The sequence below is a fragment of the Gavialis gangeticus genome, unplaced genomic scaffold, assembly GCF_001723915.1.
Source record: "Gavialis gangeticus isolate Ggan-Ray unplaced genomic scaffold, GavGan_comp1, whole genome shotgun sequence".
Classification (NCBI taxonomy): domain Eukaryota; kingdom Metazoa; phylum Chordata; order Crocodylia; family Gavialidae; genus Gavialis; species Gavialis gangeticus.
In genome coordinates this window covers 29,019,644-29,028,858 of record NW_017729034.1, presented here as the reverse complement: position 1 = coordinate 29,028,858, position 9,215 = coordinate 29,019,644, and the positions used below count along the sequence as shown (strand labels likewise).

The following is a 9,215-nucleotide window of genomic DNA, read 5'->3' as shown; positions in this document are numbered from 1 at the left end:
CCGATTTCCACAGTACAGTTTTCATCTGATTTTACAGTCAGCATTATTTCAAGCCTATTACATTTGTAACAGGAGACAAATACAGTACCATTAATTTAATTTTATTTACATTTCAGAGTCATTTAGATGGAATAAATTGAACCGAAGTTGATTGAAACTGTCCTGCAGGACTGACTTTAAGCACATTCAGACAGAAAGTGCATTATAAATAATGGCAGCATTTAGTACACAAAAGACACTCACTTGGACTGAAGGATTTGCAGGAGTCATTAGCAGATGAGGGAGAGTAAGCATTGCCAAGAATAGAGCCATGCTGAACTCTTTTGCCCTGGAGACCACTTTCAGCTGCAGGCCTGTTTAGCAGAGGCCTTGCTTCAGAAGTGTTGACCCTCCATCTACTGTTCTGCCTCATATACATGGCTGTTGCTGTGGTTTATACCAACATAGGTGTTTTCTTAGCACAGTGACATTAAGATTCTGGTAAACTACTCAAGACAGCCCCAGTATAAATGGAATGAAGGAACATAACGATTATTTACATAGTACTAGCATCTAGAAACCATAGACCTGCACAACTGTGCTGGACACAATATAGAACAAAAAGATAATTCCTGCATCAACGAGTTTACAATCTATGCAGAATACAAAAGAAAACAGACATATACAGATGGAACGAGAAGGACAAGGAAACACTGAGCTCATGTTACCTAAGATAACATGTGGGAGTCTTAAGCATATCACTAGACTAATCAGTGTCATTTTTTTTCTATTGCACAGGAAAACTAAAAGCTAGTAAGGTTCCCTTGGTTTCTTCCTATTCAGGAGAACCTTACCAGCTTTAAATTCTCCTGTGCAATATGAAGTTTCATTTCTACGTGGGAGAAATTTTAAAATCTTTGAATTCTCCTTTGCCTGATGAAGGGTGTTTGGGCCCAAAAGCATGCAAATAAAAAAGACAAAATTTGCAACTACCTAGTTGGTCTAGTAAAAGTTATCACCTCTACCCCAAGAGTTTGTCTGCCTATGCTTCTACACAAGGGGTGGGCAGAATGCAGCCCGGGGCCAGATAAGGCCCACCAGGACATTCTATCTGGCCCACAGGGCCCTTAAAAAATTTAGAAAATTAATATTTATCTGCCCTGGGCTGCCTGTCATGCGGCCCACAATGGCTTGCCAAAACTCAGTAAGCGGCCCTTTGCCCAAAATAATTGCCTGCCCCTGCTCTACACCGACACGGCGACAGCAAATATCCCATAAAAAGAGATGGATGCTTTTCTACCGCCCTAGATACTTACACAATCCTTGTTTCAGCAATATCAAAGCACCTCTCGGGCACATGCCTGAATTTATCTGCACAGCTGCCTTTGTGATAGACAAACCTATAATCTCCATGTACACATAGGGAACCAAAGCACAGAGACAACCAGAGGCTTGTCCAAGGTGGCAGGGCTGGGAATTTGAACCCAAGTCTCTTTACTCTCAGTCTAGCACCTTAACCACAGGATCATAGCAAGTTGCTGGCCTGCTGCCCAAGCCCTACAAGGGCTCTTTGTTAAGCGCTCACTAATCAACTGTTGTATTCTTCCAACATAAGAACTTATGCAAAAAATGAAACAAACAGTTCCCCTCCTCCCCACCTCCTACCCTGGGCTGCCACACCTTGGTCTTCAATCTATGGCAGGAAACTATCTCCCTTCTGCAGCTTCTCAGCAATTTGTAGAGAATACCTGACCATTTTCTACCTAAGTCTGGTAAGTATACAGGGTTGCCTGCCCAAGGCTCTCTGGCCTTTAAAGGAGTAGCCTGCCATATTACAATGAGCCATCCTCTTTTTGATGGGAATGGAAACCAATATCCCAGCCAAGTAAGTCTATGAAGTGTTTTCCTCTTCTCTGGCCTGGATTTGTTTGGATCCAGCTGCTTGTCATCTGGCAGCTAATTTCCTGTAGGCATTGATGTGCAAATACTGGAGTCTGTGGAGAATGGCATAAACTTCTGGATACTGTTGCATGTCATTGGCAGTGGAGCTCAGTGGCATCTCATCACTTCTTCAGTTGGTCTTATTTAAATATTAAAAAGAGGAAGGGAACCAGAGGGATTGCCGTAGGACCTGACAGTTTCCAGGTAAGGGTACTGCTGTCTGTGGGGCTTGTTGATTGGAGCAATCAGTCAATAGGTAGTCTCATTGTAAGTTAGGATTGCTCATTTCTAGACCTAGCACAGAAAGGAGTTGTGGGGGGGCTACCAGAAGAAGGTCTTTTTTGTGTTATTAGGGTTATCTCTGCTCTGTCCCAGTTAAAGCCTGATTATGAAGAGCAGGAACAGCTACATGTTATCAGAACAATAATCTATGGAATCTAATAATCTCCCTGCCAGTAAAATCCTACAGATAAAATGCAAAAAACCAGTAATGGACAATTAGGGAAAAACTTGCTATTTGGGCAAGTGACTGGATTAGGTCCTAAAGCCTGATGGGCTTATATACTTTTATAACAAAGTGTTATATTCTGTTCAGTGAGAGCATCCACAATGACATTAACATATGTCTGTCTAATCTTACTTTTTTCTTTGAATCTCTTCATTTTCAATTTTTTCTTATGGGAATGAGTTAATTAAACATTGGGCACATCTACTTGTTCATTAATGTGCTGTAATTATGATGCAATAAGTTTAGTACCTGTAAGAACAGGTACTAACTTAATGTGCTGTAATCAGCCCTACTGCACATTAGTGTAGATGAACATTTTTTGTGTGACACTTAATGCCCATTGGACTAATCTACTGCACATTAGCACAGTTTTTGCCAGCCACACTAATGTGCAGTAGAATTAGCCCAGTGGGCATTAAGCATCTTGTGTAGATGCACCCATTGTATACATACAAACTTTCTTTTCACCAATGTTAAATTTGTGGCTTTTCATTCTCGCTGAATGTCCCTTTGTCCTTATATTATGAGATGGTAAATAGGAACCTCAAATTTTCCTTTTCTCTCCTGTTCAGTCCTTCATATGCTTCTATCATGACCCTACTTATTCATTTCCTCTTTCAAGTAAGCTGTTCTATTTTTTCTGCCTTTTCTCACACACGTGTCTTTTTGTAACTCTAATAACTTTTACCACCTGAATCTGAAAGCCCTCTATTTGTGCTGAATCCTTTATGAATCAGAATGACCAGAAGTGAACTCATTATTCCAGGTGACTCTGTGCCATACATCTATATGCTGGCATTATCACAGTTTCAGCAGTTTCTGTCCCATTCTTTATGTCTACTAACATTATGTGCTTTTTTGACTATATTGGGTAGAGGTCTTTGTTGAACAATCTATAATGATGCCCTGGTCTCCTTCCTGAGTGGTTTATAGTTAAATTAGAACTTACTTGCAACTGAGAAGAAATTTAAACTACTAATATACATTGTCTTTGGTCTGCCAATAGTAGAAGCCAAATTCTGCTACACTTTATACACCCACAGGGCAACCTTTCAGCCATGCAAGTGGCATTTTGAGCATTTATACAGGGTTTGTGACTCTCTGATGCATGCCATGTGGATGTTTATGCATTCAGATGGCTACTGAGCATCTGCAGCAAGTTATACACTGGCTGGGCAGGTGTGTGGCTATGTGCACACATATGCTAGGAGTGTGTAAGTTGCAAAATTTTACCTGGGAAAATTCCACAACTAGCAGATGTTAGATGCAAGAGGATGACAAGGAGGGTTCCCTTTCCATATTTTAGCCCCAGTAGCTTAGTCACTGAGGCACTCTCTCAAGAAGCAGAAGACCCAGGTTCTAGGCACCCTACTATGAAGCGAACCTAGAACCTATATCTCCTGTTTCCTGGGAGAGTGCTCTAACCACTCCGCTGCTAGATCTAAAATACTGGGGGGACTTCCTCCTTGTTTTTTCAGGACTTAAGAGCAGGTGTGTGTGTACATAATCACATTCCTGCATAGCCAAACATGCATGCTCAGTATCCATGTGGATGCTTCTGCATCTACACTGCATAGGTACCAGTAATAGAATCACACACTGTACGTAAGTGTCAAAAAATGCTACTTACATGGCTAGAAAAACAGCCTTTAGCTGAGTAAAGTGACAGACTGAGATGTCTTCTCCCATCATGTTGCCCATTCACATGGGTTTGTTAGGTCCCTCACATCCTTCTCTAGATTTGACTAACTTCTACATTTGTGTCAGAAAGAAGTATTGCCTCCTCACTCTCCTTTTCCTTTTCTAAATCATTAAACATTGGCCATAGTATGGTATGTTGAGGCAACGCACTGATAAACTTGTATCATATTATTTACTCTCTGTTCCCATCTCCTAGCCAATTTCTGATATCTAGCCTCACTTTGCTTCTCTCTCCATAGCTACTTAGTTTCTATAACAGCTTCTTGCTGGGGGATTCTATCATGTTTTTTCAAAAATCCTGATTACTTTTGACATTGCTCTCATCCCTCTACCACCAGCTTTCTTCCTGTGCTACCTTTCTGAGAGTCATAGTATTAAAGTCTAGTCCTTACCTCAAAGTAGAGAACCAGAACGGTGCAGAATATAGAACTGTGGAAGGGCTGGCTTCAATACAAACTTTCCTCTGGCTCCCACACAAACTTCATAATATTGATTTTTTTCAGGGCTTGTTCAAGAAGCCAAACAACCTTTTCATTGAACCAAGTCATAAGCTGATCACAAGCCAAAGATGAGCCCCCTCTGCAGCTTTCCAAACCATTACAGAGGCATTTGTTGCACGTGTCTTTATTTCTATGGTTTTAATCTGCAGTGTGCTGACAACCTCAGAAAGATCCCTCTTAATGGACTTTAATAGCAATGCAGCACTAAACTTATATAGCACCTGCCACACCAAGGCATCCCAGCAGACTTTCCAAATAATAGAGTTTAAAGCTTCTGCTTTCACGAGCCAAAGGCAAAGCTCAAGAGGACAAAATTAAGTTTGGGTTTTAAAACATTGACAGGCTTGGCATTATTAATTTCAAAAGGGGAATTCATCACTGCTGGAGAGGATTGTAGAGAAGAAACTGGGGGAGGATTAACAGAGAAAGCACTGAATCAACTTGTAACCACACTCCCTGATTGGAACTGTTCAAACCCCAATGACAAACCACCTACATTTAGCTGCCGCATGTTTACAAACAGCTTAACCTGATACAATTAAAACAAGTCACTCAGGAAAGAGACAGCCACTAGGGCTATAAGGACACTTTGGACTTTCACCCAGCATTTTCATGCAAGCATTATACTGAGATTAATGAGTTAAGCCTCTCTCTTCCCTTTCCCCTCCAAAGAAAAAGTATTATTATTATACCCATTCCACATAGTGCAAAACTGAGGGATAAAAAGATTAAGTGGCTTTTACCGTCAGTGGAATAGGTGTTCTGGTTCTCAGTTTCTAACCATCAGACAGCAAAGCCTTCCTAAATGCCAAGAGTCAATATATCATACATCTGATTTTCATCTCACTTATGCCTCAATCCTGCAAACACTTATGCTTAATATGTTACAGTGAATAGTCCCATTAAGCACATGCATAAGTTTTTGGAGGATCACAAAGTAAGGTAGTTAGCCATATTAGTCTGAAGTTAGGAAAAAGTCTGAAGCTAGCCTGAAGTCGTAGAATTTGACAAAGTAGGCTGTCGCCTATGAAACCTAGACCTATGAAACCTAACTCTAACTGAGTTAGTCTCTAGAGTGTCTTTGCACATGCTCAGGGACGGAGAGGGGTACACTTTAATTAGAATGGCTCCAAGAGCCATTTTAATTAAAGCATCCAGTGTCATGTGTATTCAGCATCCTGTGCTTCTAAATGGCAACAGGGGCACTTTAACTAAAGCTCATTTGACAAACTTTAGTTAAAGTGCCCCCACAGACATTTTGAAGCAGGGGCATGCTGAATACATGTGATGCTAAGCTAATTAGCATGCTCCAGCCAACTCAATTAGTTAAGCTAATTAGCAGATGTCTGGCACGTGTATAGGTGCCCTAATGCTTCCCTGCCCTGCCTTCAGCCTTATACTAATGCACATCAAGAAAAATTCCTTTTAAATTAATGGGATCCTGCCATTTTAAAACCCCCAGAAGAAGAATCAGGTCTCATGCTTCCTAAATTGTCTGATCTTACAGCAGTTAATAAAACAAATCTGAAAGATAATGCCATTTGAACTGAGGACATCAGCAGATGCTGACATTTTCAAGTCTTTGCAGACACATTGAACAACAGTCCCTAGTAAGAGATTTTACCATTGATTGTAAGAGTCTCTAGTAAGAGATTTTAGTAAGAAATGTTACCTTTGACAAAGAGAATTTACATCTGACAAAGTAAGAGACAAAGACAAAAGATTTTGTTTTTGCTATGAGAAGCTGCTGCTGGATATGGCTGCAGCATGCAAAATATCTCCCATTCTCCTCTGTCTGGGGGTGTTGGAAATATGGCCTGCAATTTTTGAGCTATGCAGTTTGTACATAGCCTTAGGGTCAGTATCTTTGAAGGTTAAATTGATTGTCCAAATGACCACTGGTATCTTGTCAGACCAAAGTGACTTTTTACAGGTATAATAAGCCAGCAGGCCCAATCAGTGCATCAAGCTACAGTTCCCACATGAATCATTCAGTTTTCCATTTTTTTATCTGACCTCATTATTCAGATTCAGATTGCATGAGTACCTGCAAACTACAGATAGGGTGAAAAACTGAGTTACAATTAAAGTATTTTCCTTTCCTACTTCAGCAGTGTGGAGACTGGGCAACACCTTGAGAGGCTCTCTATGGCAGAGGACTCCCCTGAGATATGACTGTGTGCCTAGTGAGGTGGGGATCTTGCCATAGGGATGTGCAGCCCCTGAGCAATAGGAAGCTGAGGCAACCATCCACCCTGCCCTCCCTATAGCCCTTCCTGTATCTTCACAGCTACCTTCTTTAACTTACCATCTTTAATTTTAAAAGCCTTTCTGGGTATTCTGTCTCAGAGCCTTTATCTTCTACTACTACCTCCTGTACTCACTTTGCTTCTGTGGCACCATTCTCTTTGTTATCCCTACACTTAATCCAGAGCTGTCCAACTTGCAGCCCCTGGGCTCCCACCTGGCCACCACTGCCCCTGTTACCCTGGTTGCAGCAGCAGCCAGGGGCTCAGCACTCCCTCTTCCTCCCCTGACTTTCGCTGCATGTCTCCACCTTGGTGGAGCTGGCAGCATGGAGCACCCGTGCAGTGGGGTGCCACAGGGGAGCCTGTAGGGAGCAAAAGGTGAGGCAGGGCACTGTGTGGGGGAGCATCCACCTATGTGCATGTGCTGTGCAGTGGGGTGGCAAGAGCACCATCTGTGTGAACGGTGCAGCAGGGGAGGGAACACCCAGTGTGAAGCGTGCAACCTGGGAAGCTCATGGCTCCTGCTAGTGCTGTCCCTGAAAAATGCATCCCCCACTGATACAGCCTATGGAGCATGTGGTCCCTGGCCAATTTGAGCTTGGACAGCCCTAATTTAATCTCTTCTGCAGCTATTACCATCTAGTTCCTTCACCTCTTTTGATTGTCCAGGTACTTTCAAATCTCAGCTGAGGATACTCTTTTCCTCACCTGCCTATCCCTCTTACTTTTTCTCTTTCTCCTTTTAGGGCAAGTAATTATTTTACTGTGTGTGAAGTATTTTGGGATATCTTGTGTTGAAAGACAATGTAGGAAATAAAGTTGGAAGCCAGCGGGGTGATGGAATGAAACAACACACAGGCAAAGGCGACAAAGGCTCCTCCAAAAGAGGTTATTTATAACTAGGATCAAATGGGCTACTATGAGACAAAACAAAACTCTTTTTGGGGCTCAAATCAGTTCTATGTTCCACTTACGGAGCCTACTCTTTCCAGGAACGTAGGTTGTAGCCGTGGTGGTCTAAGGATACAGGCAGACAAGGTTCCTTGGGTGAATCTGATATCTTTTACTAGACCAACCTAAATAGTTGGGGGAAAAAATTAGCAAGCTTTTGGGTTTAAAGTCCCTTCATCAGGCTGAGGAAGCACTCTTTCTGGAAGACATTTACTCCCTCAGGGTTAATAACATGTTAATAATGGTAAAATCTATGTCAGCTTTGTACACCCTGTAAATTACATCAGGATCCAGATAGGGCCAATGACCAGATTATCAGCTGCAACAGGTGCTATTGCAGCCGTTAATGCTAGGTAGCAGAGGAACATGTGGTAGCATTGAGCAAAGTGCTATCCTGGGATAATCGCAAACACAGGACACTTAGACCACAGCAGTTTTGCTGCTGTGTTTTCCAGGAGTAACTCTACACCAGGTTATAGTAAGTTACATGGGTATAGAAGTTCATATCATGTGGCCATTTCTTTTTTATGCCAGTGTAAACAATTTGTGTCCAGGCACTCAGTCTCCCTACAGCCCTCTTACAGCCCTTTGAGCACCTATGTGAGGGAAAAAGGAGGCAGAGCTCAGATAAACTGCTTATTGGCTGGAGACTTGGCAGTGCTCCCCCTCCAGATTTGTTTTCAGTGTATCACGCTGCTGTGACTTGGTTTCACCTACAGACATACTATCTGATTCCGAGGAATTCAGATTGCTGATGCCCTCATATTTTACAAAAATTATGGGGTTTCAGAAGAATGTCCCTGGGGGAATCAGATGGTATTTACTACAGATCCAATTCTGCCATACTCACTTTATGAGGATGTAGGAATGAAGTCGGCGGGACTTTTCTTTGTGTCAGGTATTTGTGTCAGCACAAATAAAGGTTTCAGAATCATACCCTGGATAGGAATTATTAGCTCACTTGCAACTTCGGTTCCCCTCAGCATTTTGATATAAAAGTAATGAAGGGATGTGGTGTTATAAGCATTCAAGCAGTACTGAGACCCAGCACAGATGATGGGGCTCCCTTAGTGGCAAACCTTGGTTTGTATGCCATCCTGCAGGGGCAGAAGAAGGAACAAGAAAGGGCAATGATGAAGGTTAAGCAAGATTCACACCACCCCATCACCACTTCCAAAGCAGGTGCAAACAGCCAGAGAGAACAGCTGATGAGTACAGGCCATATCAAGGGAAATCAGCCTATTGTAGATCTTCAGCACTTGCAATGAGCTCCCTTATAGAAGGATCAGACAACAGAAGGAATGAAGTGGACTCAGAGGTACCCAGTAGGGTTGACACATCTTGCAGGCTGGCTGTACTTGAGAGACGGTGCCAGCTGTCTGTTTG

At 42.3% G+C, this 9,215-nt stretch overlaps 1 long non-coding RNA gene across 1 annotated transcript in view; it reads right to left on the bottom strand.

The window, feature by feature from the left end:
* LOC109304283 overlaps nt 1-7,972 on the bottom strand; it is an 18,713-nt gene extending 10,741 nt beyond the window's left edge. Inside the window, exons 1-2 of the long non-coding RNA XR_002099333.1 lie at nt 7,875-7,972; nt 3,085-3,090 (exon numbers count right to left, since the gene is read on the bottom strand). This is a non-coding gene — a long non-coding RNA (uncharacterized LOC109304283). The remainder of the gene's footprint in view (nt 1-3,084; nt 3,091-7,874) is intronic.
* Nucleotides 7,973-9,215: the final 1,243 nt, after the last annotated feature.